General features: G+C 41.8%; 1 pseudogene; it reads left to right on the top strand.

Annotated features, from left to right (window-relative positions):
• The window catches only part of LOC146772764 (rho guanine nucleotide exchange factor 11-like), a 253,630-nt pseudogene extending 232,039 nt beyond the window's left edge, over positions 1-21,591 (top strand).
• Positions 21,592-21,807: the final 216 nt, after the last annotated feature.

Here is a 21,807-nt window from a genome sequence, read left to right as displayed (position 1 = left end):
CCACATTCTGTATTGTGTGCACCTCTTTTTTTATGAGAGGAGAAAGTTCGATTTATATTGAAATCCATGGTGCAGTAATGTAATAGGGCTGTAGGCAATCCTATTTAACTTCACAAATAGGGTGTTTTTGGGCTTTGGGTTTCTGTTTTTTTTCTGTAAAAACGTTCCATCTTGGCAAATCATTGAAAATTGGCTACTAACAATCTTTTAGGTGATTACAATTTCATGTATCTGATCCCTTTCTTAATCTTTATTTCTATTTGTCTCTTTTCTTCTCACTTTTTTCATATTGTCTCTTCTTCTCTGCACACCCACAAACCCCCTTCCCTTTTCCTTTGTGGTGTTTTCTGCACAGCTGAGATGGTGGGCAATAATACCATCATACCATTACCAGACAGCCACCAATCAGAAACCGAACTGAAGAATGTGGGAGGCGGAGCTAACTTAGCTGGTAATCACATTCTCATTTTCTGGTCACGAGAGTTGGAAATGATGCGAGGTAGTCTGTGCCAACAAAACGAAGGTCAGAGCTAGAACTACCTTATCCTGCTTTTGGTTTAGTGGAGTGAATGAAACTGAATGTAAACACAGTGGAAGAAACCTATTATGATTACTGTATCCATAGGAACATTAGCAGTGTGACTCACCTGACACACATAGACTCAATGTCACGTCACATTATGCAACTAGCGGATTTCCATCAGAGGATCCCACAGCATTAAAGTATGACTTGCTCTTGCTTGGAGGTATTGACACAAACAGTGTGTGTATCCTTCAGGAAGAATTTATTTTCCTTCATTTAATATTTGTGTGTAAGTTCTGCAGTAAAAACACGAACCAGAGGGCTTTAGGATGAAGGAGAGTGATGGTGTTTAAACCATCTTCTGGAATATTTCTTTTGAGTTTACACTTTTGGGATGTTTATTTCCTCAACTATCTTACTCGGCAAGCACCATGACTATTGTCTTCAGTATCACCAAAAGATTTCCCAATATGTAGAGCGATTGAATACTCATTAAGTGCATGCAGAGCTGGGGCTCGATTATGTCTGACGTGATCTCCTTAAGCCCGCTCCGGTGTTGGATTAAGATCTGGAGCAGGGTGGAGCTGAAGCTAAGCCGGTTGATCCTCGAGGACTGTCTGTCGCTGGACCGGGCAACTAGTATACCTTGGATTGCTTATGTTAAGGCATCCTTTTTTATCTCTAGGCAGGGCCGATACCTTTATGAATCGGATTCCAGTCTCTGCCCACGATTTGGGGAATGTTAAAAGATTATTCCTTGAATGCTCCTGATCAGATAAAAAAGGTTTAGAACTTCAGAAGCCATTGGTGAGGGGCCACATTCTTAAATAAACTGTGCAAGGGATGGAGCATACTTGGGCCTGGTTCGCTCACAGCACGGTAGGTTTTTATTGGTCAGGTTTAGGTTTAATCAAGTGCACCATTTTTTGGCTTCCCCGTGTGGGTGGGTACGGCCTGAGGTAAGGGCTCCCTGCGGCTGTGACAGTGTGTCTTTGCAGGACCTGCTCCATTTTATAATGTTGTGCTCCTATTTCAGCTGGCCTAGGAAGCGTTTCTTAATCCCTTTGCTGAAATCACTGCAGTTTAAACAAGTCAGGCCTGCCTTGTACCTTCAGACGCTCCCTACGGAGCATGTGACCTTTACTGTTTTATCTTTTTTACAAGCTGTCTGGGCGTCCAGGAAAACGAGACCGGATTAATTGTTTTATATTGTTAGACCTGGCACCATTGGCGTGAGTCTCCCTTCCATTTATTTCCACTGTGCCTCCTCTGTTTTTCTGGTGATAAATGCTCTGGGCGCTGCGCCACTGCCATTCAGTGCCGCAGCGCGGATGCTCCCTGTATAAAGATGACATATGAATTGGTGTATCCCTGATCGGCTTATTTGGTCTACCTGTTAGTCCCTAGTAATGTGGCCTGTGTGTGCCCAGGGCTGGTAACCCAAATGCTGCTATTGGGCCTGCAGCGCTGATTTGCGCCACCCACAGAAGCAGCTTGTAAAGTGTGTCTCAGACCTGCCACTGCAGTGTCTGTGTGCAGTCTAGAACTGCCATCTTGGCTGTGAAGTGCACCCACTTCCCAGCCCCTGAACCTTCCCTTGGCATCATGTAAGCCACCCCTATGGTAGGGTGCATTGTATGTGTAAGGTAGGACATGCTCTGATGTGTGTAGCATGTCCTGGTAGTGTATTACACCCAATTTCGTTTTTCACTACTGTATGGCTACCTGTTCTCCATAGGCCAGAATGGGAGGTTTGGCTATTACATTCTATAGTCCTAACTGACCCATAGAACATGGTAGAAAAAAGAATTTAGTATGCCTGAGCTCAGAATATTAAAATACATCTTTTAGTGAGGTTTATTTTTGTATTCTGTGTTTGAAAATACCACTTTTAGAAAGTAGGTACTTTCTTGCCTAAGCCTTCCAGTGTGCTCTGCTGTTATGTGTATTGGCTGTCTGGTTTTGGAGGGACAGGGCAGGCTGAGTCAGACCTGGGTTTAATAGAGAGATCTGCCTTGGAGTGAGGGGAGGGGTAGCTCCTGCACTTGAATAGGGCTGTGCCTGGCAAGGTGAATGCTGGCTCCACCTCCCACTGTGCGTCTGAGGGCAGACCCCCTCTTTCTGAAAGGAAGGATGCAGCCTGGTAAACAAAGTGTTCCAGGGCTGGGCAGAACTGGGTTCAGTGACTTGTAGCTTCTGAGAACAAAGACTTTTGGGGTATAAATATCTGTGCTGAAACCCCTACAATTTGTATTGCCCATGGATCTCAAGACCAACCTCTGTCCGTGGAACTGCAGAAAGCTGCAGGAGAGGACTGTCCTGGTGTTGTGTGCTGTTCCCTGGATTGGCTTGCAGTAGTTTTCATTGGACTGGAAAAAGGAGGGAAAAGGAGCTGTGAGATAACTTTTTAATCTTGAACCTGCAATCACCCATGGGCTAGAGAGAGAACTAGCCCCCTGACTGAAGTCTCAGGACCAGTAGACTTAATTTTCGTCGCTAAGGCCTGTTAGTGAGCCGCCGCAGCCGAGGAGCGTCAAGAAAATCATCGCATCGCTGCCACTGAGAGCTCGCTGGCCTGATCATCGACCCGCACGTATGCGGGCCTAAAATTATCGCTACAGCCGCGGAGCGTCAGGAAGATCGTCGCCTCGCTGCCGCCGAGGGCACGCTGGCCTGATCATCAACCCGCACGTTTGCGGCCCGAAAATCATTGCTACAGCCGCGGAGCGTCAGGAAAATCGTCGCATCGCTGCCTCTGAGGGCTCGCTGGCCTGATCATGGCCCGCGCGTTTGCGGACCGAAAATCATGGCTACAGCCGCGGAACGTCAGGAAATTAGTCGCATCGCTGCCGCTGAGGGTTCGCTGGCCTGATCATCGCCCTGCCCGGTTGCGGGCCCCAAAATTGTCGCTAACCCCCGTTAGCGAGCGGCTGTGACCAAGAGCGTGAGGAAAAACATCGCTAACCCGCCCGTGCTGCATTTTTTGTGGATTATTTGACAACATCTCAGAACTGTGAGTAAAAAGGGTCGCAGAGACCATTGCCCTGAACTGAGCTTTGCATTCCCCATTGGAACTATTTTTGCAGCATCCAGAGAGAATTATTTTTATACAGTATTGCGGTTTCCTCGTTATTTGGTATTGTGATAAGCCTCTACATAAAGATAACTATTTTTTGATAGCTACCTGTGTTGTCTCCCTTGGTAGTGTTCCTCACTGTTTTTGCTGTGTATGATCATCAACGCTTTACACACTGCCTCTGAGAGGGGTTGTCAAAGGGGTGCAGCCCTTCACTCTGACTTAGAAAGAAGGCTCCCTGCTTGGACAGTGGCCATCCACTGCCAACCAGAGACCCCCATTTCTAACATATATGTTTTGTGTTTTTGTGAGTAATCATAATGTCTGTTTTTTTTACCAATGAATTTGATTTTATCATCTCTGATCTGTATTCTTTTATGGTGATTTTTTATTTACAGAATAAAGATTTATATTGAATACTCATTAAGAGTTTTAAATAACAGGCTATTCTACTATCTTGAAGCAGTGGATAGGAGACCCTGTCAAAAATCGATAGTGTCCTTTAGCTACATATAACAGTGTTTTCATGTGTAGACTACACTTCAACCCTTAACTTCTCACCTACTTTGGACCATTCCTCTTCAATCATGCACTCAAATATACCTTTCTGGTAAGATAATGTTTGGTGCAATTTTATGACATTTTGTATTTGTTTTCTAACCTTGAATCTTGTGGCTGTGCTCCAGGCTTTTGAAAAGTGATTGTATTGTTTCAATGAGATACATTTAATGGTTTAGTCATTGAATTCATTTATGACTGGTGTTACTTTTGTTGTAAATGCACCTCCAGTGGGGTTCGGAATTCTGACTACTTTTTCTAGATTCGCTTGAGGTGATTGCTTTGTTACAACTTTTTTTCAAGAGAGAGGTCAGTGGTTCATAGAGCATGGATGCAAATTTTGTACAATAGTGAGGAGCTTTCTTAGTTCCTTTGTGGCCTGCCGCCCTTTGATTTCTTGCTGTGACCGGGTCAGGATTCATGGGATTTGTCCCCTACCCATGGGTATGGGAACTTGATGTAACTGGAAGCTTCCATAAATCAGTCCTGCACAGGGTGCTTTGGCCAATTCTCATAGATTTGTGATAGCATCTTATAGAAATGGTTCAGGACTTCTTGCTGTGCGGTTACTTTATGCCACACCTTTTCATATTGTTATCCGGTGCAACCTGGTGACCTCACTGAAATGATTTCAATGATGCAGTTCATTTCCAAGGCTATCAGGGCTTTTTTTTTTTTACCAGCCAGTGTCTCTTGTATCTGATTGAAGAAATGTCATTTTAACTCACTCTAGCCATTAGGTACCCCACTCTTCTCGTATCTTTTTTCATAGCAGCCACTGAGGGTCAGACAGGGCTTCTATCTAGCATGGTGTCCAGGTAGTGTCATCTGGAAATATTATGTGCTTGTAAAATGTTCTGCGGTATGCAATAGAGAGGGAGTTTATGCTGTTATGGATGTTGCTAGAATTCTCTGGTGTCTAATTTAACATCTTTTATCATGAAGGTATTCTTCTTGAAAATGGTGTTTAAGAGGTAGTGATAGTCTGGAGAAATATTTGCTCTGGAAGGCAAGACATTGTCACAGATGATATACCATAGTAAATACTACTATATCTGGTGGTGTGAGTGCAGAATAGTAAAATTCTGATTTTAATAGACAGCATTTGAGAAAACCACGTAACTGATGCACATATATTTTATTTTTCTCTGCATAATGCAGGAAATTATTTTTATAAAGCACTGCCAGCTAACCCCTTGATTCCTCTACAGATGGTGACCGCATAGCAACTGTAGGGAAAACTTGTCCGACCGACAGGACTGAAAGTAAGGCTGGTCCCAGCACCTTGAGTGCACCGACAATCAGTCGCATCAACTCCAGTGAAGACAGACATCAATTCGGAAGCACCGAGGTTGCACCTTCTGCAGAATCGCCAGCCTCCAGCCTTGTAATTCATGACATGGACATGGTCTTCAAGATGATGGAGCCGCTTACACTGAAGCTTAACGTGCAGAAGGTGAGAGTGACTGATATGCAAAATAGGATTGTTAAATGACTGATTGCCTGTGATCTATGACACCGTTAACCAAATTGCCTTAAAGCCCACGAAAACATACTTATTTTCACAATTTTAAAATTGCTATGCCATCTAGCAGCAGTATGTTTAGAATTCTAGTGGTAGATTTTTATGAACACTCCAATTTATTCTTACGCTAGATTTTTGAGAACACTCAGATTTGTTCTTATGCTGAGCATAGAGCAGCTAAGTTATGTAAAAGTTGGAATGTTCATTGGCTTTTAAAGCATTTTCAAATTCTTTGTCTTCTACAAATGAAGGTACTAGTTGTGCAGACTCTTTCAATTAAGTTTGTGATATATGAAAACTTACAGTAAGAAAAAACAATATTGTATTTTGGACAGCCTTGGAAAAGACTTCAGTCATGTCAGTCCTTTAAAATAGCATAATTACAATCCATTATGAAATCTCAATCTCAAGCATCCTGTTCAAAACATTTATGTATCACCTGCACCCCACAAGGGGAGAACATCACATTTACCTACTGGATTGCATTTTCAAGAAAACCTTTCTTGTCCTATATTACACGAATAAGAAATGTATTTGAATGGTAACCCATACGCTTCAGCCGGCACCAATCTTCAGGGGCAAATCTGTGATTCAACCCTCTACTGACACCAGACATCTCCTGCTGTAGACTTCCTTGCAACTTGCCTTGGGAGGTTCATAGTGTTTAGAAATTGCCACCTACGTGCTGCATAATTCAGACTTGCCACAGCAGGGGTGGGTAGAAAATCACGATTTTATTAAAGACATGGATGCCAATAATATTAATATCTTCTCTATTGCCAACTCACAACAGCAACTTGAACAAACACTTTGGGCCCCATTAGTATGGCGGGCGGACAAAGTCCGCCCGCCATACCCTCGGGAAACGGGACCGCCCGCTGAATATGCGGCGAACCCGCACTCCCAATTAGTATGCGCTCGCCACACTGGCGGGCGCATGGCGCATCTGCAACATTGCGGCGGGCGGTGCAGAGCGCACCGCCCGCTGCAATGCCACAAAGGCAGGTTGTGCGTTTCAATGCACAACGTGGCAGGCACCGCGGGATGCCTGCCACATTGTTCATTGAAAGGCAAGGGGGTACCATAGGTGCTCCCCATGTGCACCCCCCACCCCCCAGAATCCCTGGGGGCCCTCTATGGGCCCCCAATGGCGAAAACGCCTGCTTGCCACGGAAAGGCAACACCCCGCCTGCATACTAATATGGATGGCGGTGTCTACCAGACACCGGCACCATATTAACTGCTTTTCTGCCCGGTAGGCAATCGGGCGGATTGCTTACCGGCGGAAAACCGGCGGACGGTCTTCCCATCCGCCGGGGTCCCCCCTCGCCACGGTAATGTGGCAAGGGGGGAATTCATATGCGGGCAGTGGTTTTCTGCGGGCATATCAGGTAGATATCAGATATCAGGTAGATCGCCACCGCCTGTATGGCGGTGGCGATCTACCTGATATCTTAATGAGCCCCTTAGAATTAGAATACGAATCTTGGTTAAAAAAAAAAGTCTGCAACATAGTCTTAGTCCTCTTCCTGATATTGAAACATACTCCTCCTGGTAAATATCTCCATGATGTCATCTCCAACACCTTAAAGTATGACAATCTTCTAAACGAAATCAGACAAAGAAGCATGATTAACTTGAATGACAGATGTTTTAAATCCCAAAATGTGTTCTCTTTCCAACTATACAATTCTCTCTCAAAACAAGATCTACATTCCACAAAGATGAATACTTCGGGTCCAATGGTGTCCTCAACCACACCCTCCTCAACAACCTTTTCACCACATCATGCTGTCCCACTGGCACACTATTCTCGAACTCATGGCCTGCTGAAATCTCTGACCTACTTATATTTACTGAACTGTACGAATTCCCCTTAAGGAAAACCTCTGACAAAAAGTTAACCACCTCCACCACAGATGCTGAAATGGGATACAAATTCCACAGAACACACTAACACATCCATCTCTTTAATGCCAACCTGTATGCCTTAGATGTTCCTGGTGACCAGGATTCCTTGATGAGTTTCAAAGTTTCTGCTAATAAAGCTGAAACCTGCCAAACTCTCCCGAAATCAACCATCCCTTCAACCTCAACAGTCCCTGCAAAACTAACTTGAGTCTCTCTCCCATCGTATTTACTAACAGATCTGCGAACTCCGGCAGAAGAACTGGACCATCTATCAACAGATCCATGACGTCTACATACAAAACCTGGGATGGACAAAAAGCAGCTATCAACACTATTTCCCCTAGCTCTTTTCTCACTTTCATTAGGAATCTCTGTATCTCTGCAAATGGTGGGAAAGCATAACTGTGAGCCCTTCCCCAGTGCTGCAGAAATGCATCCTCTGTCTCTGGATCCAGCCTCCAACTGTAGAACTTGTGAATTTCAGCATTCACCCTCTTGGTGAACAAACATTAACGGTCCCCATCTGTTGCTGAGTTTCCCAAACACCCTCTTGTTCAGCATCCAATCACTGAAATGCTTCAGCTTCCTGGAGTTCCAATCTGCTATTATTTTGCTCATCCCTGGTATATACTGAGCCTGTACCATAATGTCCTTGCTCAGACAAAAATGCCAAAAGTCGCTTGCTAAATCCACTAAAGTATTTGACCGTGGTCCCCCCAACTTCTTGACATACCCATCTGCAGAAATATTGTCCATTTTTAATAATGCACAACATTTTACCTTGTTCCTGACAAATGTCTTGATCACAAAGGACACTGGCAACAACTCCAGATAATTGACGTGCATTGCCTTCTCCTGAACTGTCCACTTTCCCCCTATTGCTAATGAGCCACACCTTGCTCCCCAGCCCTACAGACTAGCATCCGACTCTATACCCACCTTCTGAATGTCACCAAATATGGCCCTTCCATTCCAAGCTCCCAAATTTCCCAGCCACCACTCCAGCTCTCCTTTTGTCTCTACATCTTCCTGTACTCACTGGTCTTCAATCCCTGTAGGGTTCGATAATGCAATGAGCTGGAAAAACTGCCTGTATTGACGCAGACAGCAGCCCTAGCATCCTGGCAATCTGATGCAAAGTTATCCATTCGCACATCAACATTCTCTTGCAAATCATCTTCGCCTTCTCCAGGGGTAGCCTCAACATACATTCCAGTGTCTAAATCTGAAAGCCCAACAATCCCATCTCCTTTGCTAGTTCCAGACATGATATCTCTTTGCTCACTACAAAATCCAGATCCTTCAACACTGCACTGCTAGCCCCGTTTGCTCCTGTGCTAACTCCTCGCTGTCTAACATAATTAAGATGTCGTCCAAATACACTATCAATCGAAAGCCTCTCATCTGCAGCTAAGTCACTATTGGCCTCATCACCTGTCAAACTAAATGGAAGATTCTTGAACCTCCACAGTATCTCCTTCCAATGGATTCTCAAAAAATCTCTCTGGTCCCTGGCAACTGGTAAGGTCAAGTAAGCATCCTTCAAATCTAGATGTGTTAACCAGTCTCCCTGTCTCAAGAGCTCTCACAGCATATGAATCCCTTCCATCTTGGAGTGATTATACTGTAGCCAGTAGTTCAACTCCTTGAAATGTATGCCCTTGTCCTTCTTTTCGACCAGAAATAAGTTGCACAAAACCAATCATTACATTTCCTGCCTTCTCTACAGCTCCCATTTTCGCAAGCTTCTTTACCTCTTGATCTACCATTCTCTCTTCTGTTTTAGAAAATCTTAGAGGCTTCTGACATCTTTCCTGCACAGGAATTTCTACAGTGTCTATCGAGATACCCCTCCACTGTTTGTAACACCCATTGATCTGCCATTATTTCCTTCCATCTCTCCAAAAAATGGGTGAGTCTGCCACCCAACTGTACCGGGGTACACAAAGGGTCTTTTACTAAACATACCTTGTTGTCTTGCCCTCCTGTCTCTTGTAAATATTCCTCTTCCCCTCTGGGGATAGAATGCTGTCTGATATCATGTTGATTGATATCCACTGGGTCTAAATCCACGCGAGAATTACATCCATGTGATTCCAACAAATTGGCTGGGGATTCGACCCTGCATTCTCCCGGCCCCACCAAAAACCATTCTAATATCCTTCTGCACCTTCTGTATGGAATTAAATGCAATGGCATATTGATGCAGCGGTAATTTCATGGTAATTTCTCAATGCAAAACCTCATTTACCTCTAATTTACCGCTGTAAAGGTACTAGACCCTTGCCACTGTATATTACCTTCAGGAGATTTTACATAAACATGAAAAATCAAAAATGTATTTAATATTTAAGTCAATAAAGAGAGTTGTGACTATTTTAAAGGGTTTTATTTTCTAGTCAAAAGTTAAGTTTCTCTGACCCTTTATTCATTAGTCAAATATCAATCAGGTTACAGAATTGAAAATAGGAAAATAGAATTAATACAGGACATATTACAGTCTGCATATAAAGCATCACATTTAGAAAAGAAAAAGTGGCGCAAAATATCACTCTTAAAGAGTTTCTAAGAAAAGTGTGAGTCTTGCAAGGCGAATCAATAATCAATAATGGCAAAAATCTCCCATGAAGAGAAATAAATGCATAGGACAACTGCATCTTTTCAAAAGCAGTTAGTCAAAGCATGAAATTTAAAGTTTGGCACCTAAAATCTAAACCTGTTCTGATCCTCTCAGCTCTCTCTCTGCCTCTCTGTGCTGTTCATCTGCCTCTGTCTCAGGAGCTGCAAAATAGCCCCCTCAGACGCAGCCCCTCCTTCTCTCTCTAAGGCTTCAGTTATCTGACTACTGTCCTGCCTGGCGTTCAGGAAAAATTGAGCAAAAAGCCACCCCACCTTCCTCTGTCTCTCCTCGGACGAAATCTCCTCCCAGTCTGCACCCGCGACGTTTCACGTACCTAACCCATATGATGTCTGGCCTCATCTGCTGCCTCTCCTCCTCCTAAAAACAGCAAGCAGCAAAACACGCCTCCAAAGAGGTCATTATTTATACTCTAATTCTTGACTGACTACACAAATAATGTTGCGGTTTTCAGTAAAGTTTGCACTGATTGGTTAGCATATATCATATGAGGGTCTCACCATCCTGTTCTCATTGCAAATCCGGTTTTAACAAAAAACACGTTAATGATAAATACAATCATATATTTCAGCACCATTTAATAGGAAAAATGTTTCAGTCTATTTCCTTTTTTCCTGTCACATCGCACGCAGGATAAGCACATTCCACAAACACTGGTACATTGGCAGGACTACAAGAATTTAAAGTTTACGGTGTCCTTGAACTAGGTCTTCACTCGAGGCACTTGGCAGTATGTAGCTGTTTTCTGCGCATGCTCTCTCATTTAATATAATTTCACAGCCTTGCTGGATTCACAGGCAGCCATTTTATCTTAGGCCCAAAAATAAAACAAACACAAAAATAGTATTCATTTACGAAATAGAACCCTTTCTGTTTATCTCCCCCATGCTAATGCGTTGTATCATTTATTTTCCTAGCAAAAGCTATTAGTTTAAAGCAGCTTTTCTATTATTTGTGCACAACATGCAAAAATGCGCAATGTACAACATAGCATAAAACATGCCCCAGTGCAAACTTTCAAAGCACACACAGTTAATACATACTCATAGCAACATGCTCTAATGTTTTAGATAGCTTTTCATGCAAAATGCTTTAGCCCCACGTGCAGTGATGGTGCATGGTTAATTTAATACACATTATAAAAAGATGTGTTATGAACTGAATATGTATTTGTCTAAATATGCAACAAAGCCAAAGTCTCTTGAGACAGGAAACAGGGAGTGTAATTTATAAGGGAAAAGAGCTGGGAAGAGAGAACACACATTCTATGATTATCCTCAAAGCTAAAATAGCCACTGAAATCACTAGTTTTCTCTACACTGCAAAACACGTTAATTCAGCACAAGCATTTCAGACTGAAAGCATTGACCAGGCCTCATTTTATGTCTTTCACTGTGCTTTGCACCAAAAGTGCTACTTTTAATAAGCATTTGACTAGGCCTCATTTCGTGTTTCATGTGCCATGTGTTTTCTGCTTGCACCAAAGTCTGCGTCAATTTAAATGCGCTCTGCCCGAAGCACAAAAATAAAGCAATGCCTGACTCCAGATGAAATCTGGGCTACGCCAATACTTTGCCATCTCCTTCACAAACTTATCTCCAAAAGTAGGGCTTTAGCCTCCTGACCTGTCTTCTTACTTGCTTGCTCCACTAACTTTGGCTCAATATTCATCAAGAGACTTGTCGTATGCTCTGCACCAAAACATCCACACCAGTCTCCTGTAAATATGTCTCCTCATACATGGCACACATCTTTGTTATGAGCCCACATACACCTAGAAGGCATTCCTGACATCCTTTTAATCCCCTTTCCAGACTTGGATCTCTCCCTGATTTGTTCAAGAAGTGTAACATCTTAGAATCTAGATCCGGCATCAACAATAAAGATTGGCCAGAGATGGCCTTGGACATTCAGAGCGAAGTCATGTTCTGACTTCCTTAGGCATCTCCCGCCTAATCCAGAACTCCAGTTATTCCGCCACATGCTGTTCTGGGAGCTACTGACAGGGTAATGGATGCTGTATGAAATGTGGGCCCAACATATAATCCCTCAAGGGATCCTTCACCTGCTCCACCTGTTTATTTTCCACTTTCTCTTTTTGTGTTACTCTTTTCCTTTCTATTCCTCATCCTCCCTGTCTCCTAAATCAGATGAACACAAAATGACAATGCCCCCGCCCTGCTGGAGGAGTCATCACAGGCCACCCCTCTGTGATCCCTCTTACTGGCCTTCATAACCTTCTCACTCAACTCAAGTTTGAGGTGGAGAGTGGTGGGGTAGAGAGTGGAATGAGTGGGGTTGAGAGTGGTGGGGTGGAGAGTGGAATGAGTGAAGTGGAGTGAAATTGGTTCCTAAAGTTTACCAAATTAAAACAGTTTCCCCCCCGAATTGTACTTTCCTTTTGTCTTTAAGCCCTTCTCTTTTTGCATATACTTCTTTTTCTGAGTCACTTTACAAACACCACTCTCTCCAGCCACCTTATCCGTAGCCTTCAACTGACCAGAGCTGCTTGTCCTCATTCCTGCTCCCAAATTTCTGTTCCAAACTTTCCATACAATCATCTATTTTCTTCCCTAATTGGGTTGCCAAGGTTGAAACTACCTGACACATTCCTGGACCTTATCCTCAATGCTCCTTTCTGATGCACCATTACCTTCCATTCTGACAGAATATATCTCACCAGTCTAAATTTTATCCATGGAATCCAAAATCTTTCCTTCAACTTAATGTATAGCACTCTTCCAAAATATCTCTGGACTTCAACTACCAGAGATCTTCTGCTTCTCTCATCACCAAGCTGAATCTGACTAAAAAAACACTTCTAAACTATCCCTAAATATCACTGCCTAGCCTCTCCTTATGAAAGGCCAGACTGCCCCAATCCCAAATGGCAACCTGCGTCCTCTGACACTCGTACGGCAGCTGCCTATAACTAAATTCGGCCCAGCCTGCAAACGTGCTCCACTCCATCAGGCACCCCTCATGTAAGCGCCGGTCCATTTCTTATATTTTCCCTCTCATAAATTAGGGGTTAATCAAAGCACAACTACGAAGCTGTTCAAACTCTCTAATCCTGCATGTCCCACCGGCATTCATCCGAGCACGCTTGCACTTGGCCGTGCCATGCGCTATGCTACTCGCGATCCAGGTTGCGTTCGTCCCTATGTAAGGCACCGTCAGCGCCTTAATCAAGCAAAGTTGAGCCCATTCAAAAGACAAAATGCCTAAACAGTTGTATCACCTTTCCATTTAGATCAAATTTTAGAGTTACCAGTTTTCTTTCCAAAATCCAGAAACTGCAGCCGAACATGCTTTACATACACTTGATGTTAAACGTGCACATCTGTACTATTTGGAACACACAAAACCATTCATAAAAACACAGCAACTGTTTGCATCTTTCTCAAATCTATGTAAAGGTAAAGCCATATAAAAATCAGGAACAGCATGATGGATGATCACATGCATACACATTTGCTATGCCAAAGCAAAATGAGCATTAACAGCCATGCCAAGGGCTCATTCATCAAGGAATAAAGGAGCCACAATGGCATATATTGGGAATATCACTCTCATTGACACCTGTGAAGCAGCAACATGGATAAACCCACACACTTTACAAAACACTACTGTGTGGATGTATGAGCCAAACAATATGCTCCAGTTGGACAAACAGTCCTTCGAACATTATTTCTAGGAAGCACATCATCTCATGCCTAAGGCCACCAAGACCAAGGTACTGCTTTACAGTCTTAGCCAACACATGCTACGAATGGAGTATGTTACTTACTATGTAAGAATCTTTCGTAGCGTGTGCTGCTGCAGATTCACATGCACCCTCTCACCTCCCCAGCAGGTATTAGATGCAGACAAATATACGCACACATACAGCATGTTATACAGTAAAGCTAACTTAGCAAACTGTATGCTCCTTCCCTATATGGCACGGAGGAAAAACATGATCTAAAAAGGAGCCGTGGAACATGCGCAATACCTCAAGGGGGAGGAGAGATGATGTACTTTCTCGTGCAAAAGCAACTTGCACGGTCCGGGCCCTATTCTAGATGGTAGGAGTGTGCATAGTATGTGAATCTGCCACACTACACACTACAAATAGATGCTTACAGGGTAAGTAACATACTCCTTTCTTTACACTTTTGTGAAACGATTGATAGTTTTGAAGAATAACTGCCTACTTTTTCAAATAAAATCAAATTTGGACAAAATGGACTACAAACAGGCTGCTAAATGTGTGCTTTTATTTTGAAAAGTTTGCTCTTCTAATGAAAAATGTTTATTGGATGTATTTTATGAAAGTGCAACAGAATGTGACACATGGGCAGGACTGTTCACTACTTACACTTCTCCACGGAGATTACTAGGAGAACAAGCTATTGCCCTTGTGATTTGTCCTTATTGTTTTTTTAGGTTTGCATGTCTAATCACATTTATGATAGTAGCCTGCAAAAGAATGAATACAATTACACATTTTTGATGCAAGTTTGATTTCATAAAATCTTTACACAATAAACATAAAGAGGTTAGGTACAAACTGTGTATTTCCAATTGTTACAAATAGAATAGAGATAGCATGCCTCTTCAAGGTAATTCAAGTCTCTTAATGCCCCTTCTCACAAAAAATAAAGCTAATTAAACATTGGATGGCAGCCCCAGAACAATATACATTGGCATAGCATCTGCTCCTTTCTGTAACGTGCTGTCTTTTTGTTCTTTCACAACTCTGGCCCAAATGGGGACAAGTGCAGCATTCCTCCATATCCCTGGACAAACCTGCCACTACTATGAAAAGCCGCTCCGGACCACAGGATCTTCAAGGTTACGACTGTCAGGTCGAGTAGATTCTCAGAACAATCTCTTACTGTTACATAGGCATGGCCCCTTGAAATACCTCCATACATTTTTATCCAGGAATGTTCATTTTTTATTTGTGTTTTGTATCATTAGAGAAGTGATTTAGCTTGGGTAGACATTGCTGAAGTAGTCTGAATTGTTCTGGACACCATTTCTTAAAATGGCAGATCTGTTGCAGTGATGATGTAATATTTCAGGAACCATGAGACCTATATCCTCCATTTTTATGTCAAAACATAGGCTTAGGGGATCAAGTAGGCTTATAGAGATAAAAAATGACTCCTCAGAGCAAACATTCCACCATTTTCCAAAATGCTGGCTCTAAAATGATGTGTTTTAGCTGCCATATTGGTGATCTATTTTAATACTGTTTTGGTTTTTCTGTTGATTCAAATTCGTAAACATGAGCAAAGGAAGTAGTAGCAGAGGATCTTTACCTCCTGACAGTGTTGCTAATTACAAAATCTGAGGACTCATTCAACAACAAATAATTAGTCATATGCCAAATTGATCCAAAAGAAAATCTAACATCCACTACGGCTGGAGAGAGGAGAGTTCGAGTTGCTTCAGAAATACTGCAAAGCAAAAGTTCACAAAAGTTTGAAACTGATGGGTGAAGAGGATCAAATATTTTATCATTGTAACAACAAATTCTGCAAGTCGTATACAATGAAAAAAAGCCAGGATTTTTTTTTGTCAAAAAATAGCAGAAACCAGTGAATCACAACATGAATTTGAGTTTTCTGAGAAAGCGACCACAACCAAACCCAATACCCATCCACTTAGAAGATTAATGGCTATCCCTCGTCCACCTCCAACAACTGATCACAAAACGCAGAGGTCCTTCAATGTGTTATCTGTGGTTTAGCCAGAACATGGACACTAGGGAGAATGAAAGAACAAAGTACAGAGTATGTGAGTACCAAAGGGCAAATATATTTTTAACTGCAGCGGGTTTCTTCCAAAATGAAGTTTTTAGCCGAATATCTGCTCTAAACAGCAAAGTGAATGTATTTGCAGTGCATTTGTATGCCCACCGGAACTGCATGCATGCGTACATTCGAAAATATGAATGTACGATGAGCTCCCAGCAGCAGTGTAACAGCCAGCCTTCAGTTAAGTTTGCACTCTTTGAAAAAGCAAATTACGTTTTAAAGCCACTCCTGAGTGCTGGCTACGGGTTCACACTCAGTGAGATCGGAGAAATAATGGTCAACATTGATAAAACTGTTTTGATCCACAAGAAAGAAATTAAGATTGTTCTGGTCAGAATGTGCAATAGCAGAATTATTTTTGTCAGTCTAACAAAAAAATGAGCTACTTACGTGGTAGACTGGGATGTGATGATGGCTTTCACTGATTTTGCAATCAGTGCAAGCCATCCTCACATCCCAGTCTACCACAACGTTTCAAAGTGGCTGAGGACATGTATCTTCTTCGACCTGATGCTGCGGTCCACAAAGCTGATTTAACTGACTTTATCATATCAATTATTCGGTGCAGATGAAGGATAAAGAAAAGCCAGTTCCTCAGTAGGCTGGAATTCATGCTCTGATCTCCCAGAATACTGTCCCACTGAAGAAGGCTGGTATTTTACCAGTAATTCCATCCCCAGTCACAAACTACGCAACAGTATACACAGCTCTAAATGATTTTCAAAATGTGCGTGTTCAGCTTGAAGACCAGCCTATCCTGACAATTGTCTGTGATTAATGTGTTTTCCGTATTGTAGCTGACATTTTTTTGAGCAATCAAGTAGGATTTGATGATCTTTATCCAATGACGGGTGTTTTCCACATGACAAAAGTTGCATTGCGGTGTGCAGTAAGTTATCTCAGTGGATGTGGCATAGACATTGCACTTATGGAGGCTCAAATCTTTGGAATCAAAACTGTCCAGTAAGTATTGAGCAGAACTCATTATGTTCGTTCGTTACTAGGTATGCTCATCGTATCTGAGGCTATAGAAACATTGCATTGGAATGCTTTCTGGAAAAAGAATGGCAAATTAGGTTTTGCATATCTATCTAAGAAGTGAACAAGGCACAGGGTACACTTCAGTCAAGAGACATAATGCAAAGCTAGGTAATGTTCAATACACTCAGTTCAGAATCAGAAAACCTGAAAAACAAGTTCATAGAGTTTGTCAAAGTTTGTGATGAAAAATCAGAACTTTGCAAGTACTGGGGGAATGTTTTAGACATGATAGCTCTAGTTAAAAACTTGGTACATGCTGATCAGGAAAATGATTAGAAGCTGCATGTCAAGACTATGGAGTCATTGGTTACTGTGTTTCACAAATCCGATTGCATACACTACAATTAGATATGGGTCCTGGTATATGCAAAGAGTGAAGAAGCTAGAGGTGGAAAAACTACACCTCAACAGAAAATTCATCCAAATACATTTTGTGGTGAAAGACAGAGAGTTAAAGTTTAATGCTGTAACTCCAAATATGAACCTGGAACAGACGATCCCGAGATCACAGTAAAGCTCCAACAGAATTATTGGTCAGACTCGTAAAAGTGACTATGTTACTCAATGGCAGATAGTTTACCATGAAGTCCTTTCTATTTGCAATGTTTCCAGAAAGATGACAAATGCAAAATGAATGGACCATTGTGTACTGTTCCTCACCACAAACTCGTGGGAAAGAGAGGAAAACGTTTTAACATGTTGACTGCCTTCTTCATTTCATGCAGCAGCAAGGAAACCACTTTGAAATGACCGAGCCTGTGCGACCAGCCAATTTTGTGACCAAACAATATGTGAATAACAATATAAAGTCACGTCTACTAGATGTCCTGGAACATGGATTGAAATCATAATTGAATTGAGCATAATTCAAGGATTGTCAGAGTGATTGATATGGTATGGAAATGGAGAAAAAAGACATTTAATTGCACTTGATATTCTGTACAAGAAATTTGACCCAGTGAAAGCCAGTGTTCTTTTCAAGGCACATATTCTTACGGGTGATTATGCTATGAGCAAAATTGGAACAAAGCTTGGAGTTTAACTGCTGAATCTGTGAAGTTCCTGAAAGGATTTTATGAGACAAAAGAAGAATGTGACTTTAAAGACGTAGAAAATATCTTGTATGTGTGTGGAAAGCGAGTTCTGACTGTCACACATTTGATGATCTTTGGTACAGTAAGTTCAAGAGATCAGTGCGGCTAAGTGACCTGCACCAATGTCATATTCTGTGCGCAGGCACATTAAAAGAGCGTTCTACTTGATCAGAAGATGTGTAAATATTTTGGATCATGCATATGTAGAGAAAGATCTGTGTGAATTTGGTTGGGAAGAAATTGATAGGGTTCTAAAACCTACAAACTTCTAAAGCCTCTACCCACAGAACTTACACATACATTTTCTTACAATACCTGTCCTATAATAAGATGTCCCTGTTGATATGCTCTTCTCAAATGTTCAACATTCTGCTAATAAACCACAAGTGATTGCTGAAACAAATAAATAAAGTGAATTATGAAAATGTGTCTAAAACGGAAGTGATAAACATAATTTTATTTCATATTCAGATCATAAACATTGTTTGGTGTCTACATAATAGGATTAAAAACCATTATTATTTGTTTCATACTTTTATATGTCTCTTCTTCCTTATTATAGCCGCCATTTTGGAAAATGATAGAAGGGCTGCTCTGAGGAGTTTTTTTTTGTCTCTATAAGACTATTTGTCCCTCAAAACCGATGTTTTGACACCAAAATGAAGTATATAGGCCTCATGGTTCCTGAAATATTGCATCATCATTGCAACATATCCGCCATATTTAAAAATGTCCTCCAGAAAAATTCAGCCTGGATCAGCAACGTCTGCCAAAGATTAATTATTTCCCCAATGATCCAAAAACACAAATCAAAAATGAAAATCTATGGAAAAATGTTTTTTAACAGGTATATCAGGGAGCTCAGATTATATAAGAACAGAAAATAAAGTTATGCAGCAGATCTAACACAGCAGCTCCTCCTTTGTAAATCTGCATCCAAAAGTTGCATCCTCTCTGAGACTTCCATTCACCCCCCTTTTAAGAGGACAGTAACTTCCATTGTCCCTTATCATTAGAGAAATAGAGAGAACCTTGAAAGTATGGGATGGAGGGAATTAAACTCTGTTAAACGTGTCTAATCTACCATCCTTCCCAACATTTCCCTTTTCAAATTAATATGTTTTCTTCTCAAAGTTCAGTTGTACTAAAGATCCTGTAAATGTGGTACATTATCTTCAGTCGAATCATGTTGTATTCTTTGTCATGACCTTTTCGTTTTGACCATTGTAGGAAATGACAGCCCCACACAGGGGGGTAATGAAGTCTTTTAAAGGAGCCGCTTCGGAGGACGGTCCATTTGTCCATGACACAGGGAAGGAGCTCAACACACAGAGGGCAAACCTTCACAGCCCCAACGGGGAAGGCGATCCTTCCTCCACGAGAGACTTGCAGTCAGAGTCAGTAGCTGAGGACGGTAAGAAGACTTCTGTGTTGACTCTAAATTGAAACCAAATGGAATTATTTCTAAAGCACAGCAAAAATAACAAGCATGCATCTTATGTTTTTTTAGGATACTTAAAGCTTGACCACAGACACTTTGATCTTTACTAGAACCTTACATTTTTAACAAAGACCTAAGCCACTTCCATTGTCAGCACAACTTCAAGCCAAAACGTGTCCTGAGAATGTCGTCTTAGAAAAGTTCATAAAATAGTACTATGTTGGGTTCCAGATTATTTCTTTGCTTCACAACAAATCATTTTAGGAATTGGTAAATGACATTGGTTTAGTATTACAGCCTCTTTCTCACTTTTAGGAAAAAACTGTTACTTCACTGCTTTTCAAAGCCTTCAGATCATGGGTTGTCAATTGATAGGCTACAGAATGCTAAATTATTTGATTGAATTCTTTGAGAAATGAATTCTTTTGGAAAAGTGTGGGTGGTGCTAAGAGATCTAGCACTCAAACACGTCAGTGCAATCGTAAGCAGGACTAAGAAAATTACCATAATTGGAAAGCTTAACTTGTTGACAAATAATTTTGGAAACTAGTGGATACTTACTACAGATTCCTGAACTTGTGTCTATTCTAAAGTCCCAGAGTTTTCTTTGGAAAACTCAAAAAGCAGTTCCCCTGCTCACCGGTAGGTGGTATGAGCAACTTCAGTAGTGATGAACGGAGCTGCACATAAGCACCACGCATGTGTGCTGATGCCAGTTTCTTTTCGTCTGCCCCTTCAGATGCGGATCTGGAGCTCTGCTCTTCTTCTTCACTCCGCATCAATAACATTGGGCTGTGGTAGAGTCCCAAGGGCATTTGGCAGCTGATGAGGCAAAAGAGTACGATAGCCTCTTGTTTTGCATCTGGAACCCAGTTTAACCCCTTGTTGTTAAGAGATGTGTATTTTGACATTAGGGCTACTCCTTGCATTGGTGAAACAGTTTACACTGGATTGTGCGGTGTGAATGAGGAATATACAAGCTTTTGGGCTGGACCATCTCATAATCAATGGCAGTCATTGTAAGAACATGACCTGACACCAAGTGTAATATGAGCAATTTGCTTCTGATGCTATCCTTCCTGTGGATTTGTTTTGATACTGTAGATACTGTAGATTAAAACCTACATATAAAGGACATGGACTCACTTGGGCTGGCTCACCATAAACATGGAGAGCTTGTGGCTAACCTTTCAGATTCTGCCTAAAGATGGTGTTGGGTAAAGCAAAATGTGAGTTACTGCATCAAAGACCAAGCATTTAACAATGTTTATTTTTTCTCCTCCAGGTCTTACCGAGGTTGTAGAAGATTCTTCTGCATTGTCGAATTCCACAGTGGGATTTGAAAGAAGAGCACGCAGAGGCAGGCTTGGCCTCAATCTTTCCCCACCACATAATACTCTTTTCGTGCCCTCAACCACCTTCAGCTCCACCAAAGATAATGTGGATCAGGACCAGCAGCTGAGGGGAGGCGTCGCTATTGAAGAAACCGAAGTTTAGGGCCCAAAATGGGACTGAAACTGGAACATTGTTTTGGAGAAAGGAGAGGAGAGTGTCATAAAAACTGGATTTTTTGTTTTCTGAAAAACGCATATTAGCTTAAAGTAAACATATATAGTTATATACCTATTTTTTAAAAAAAGATGTCATACTACAGCAATTTTATTTGCTTCATGAAAAGTGTTTCCTGCCTGCCCAAGCAGGCTGTTTGCTGTTGGAGATAAGGGATCACTTCTCCACTTATTCTCTCCAAGTGAACAAAATCGACAGAAATGTATTTCCTGAGGACTTGTTCCCACTTCCACTCCACATGCCAACCAAAGGGGCTGGAGAAAAGAGGGGCGTATGCTTCTGGAAGACCTGCTTCTCCTCCCATTCACCCTCATGAGAGAGATTGCAGTATAATCTGTACAAAATGCACTATTTTATTTTCCAGGCAAGGATAAATATGTACTTGTGTGCATTTTTCTGTAAAAAATTCCCCAGCTTTTAATAAAAACAATAAAAAATGTCATCACCACTAGCGCCCACAATAGCACTCAGAGTTCTTTCTGTGAGCTTGAGGTGTCCACAGTGTAAGTTTGCTGAAGTGACTGGAAACCAAAGTGGGAGCTTCACAAAGAATGTGTCAAGCGGCATTAAACATACCACAAGAAAAAAACACTTTTTATACCCACACCTGTTTGATTCAACTCT

The sequence above is a fragment of the Triturus cristatus genome, chromosome 12 (genome assembly GCF_964204655.1).
Source record: "Triturus cristatus chromosome 12, aTriCri1.1, whole genome shotgun sequence".
Lineage (NCBI taxonomy): Eukaryota > Metazoa > Chordata > Amphibia > Caudata > Salamandridae > Triturus > Triturus cristatus.
This window is presented reverse-complemented; position numbering and strand designations above follow the sequence as displayed.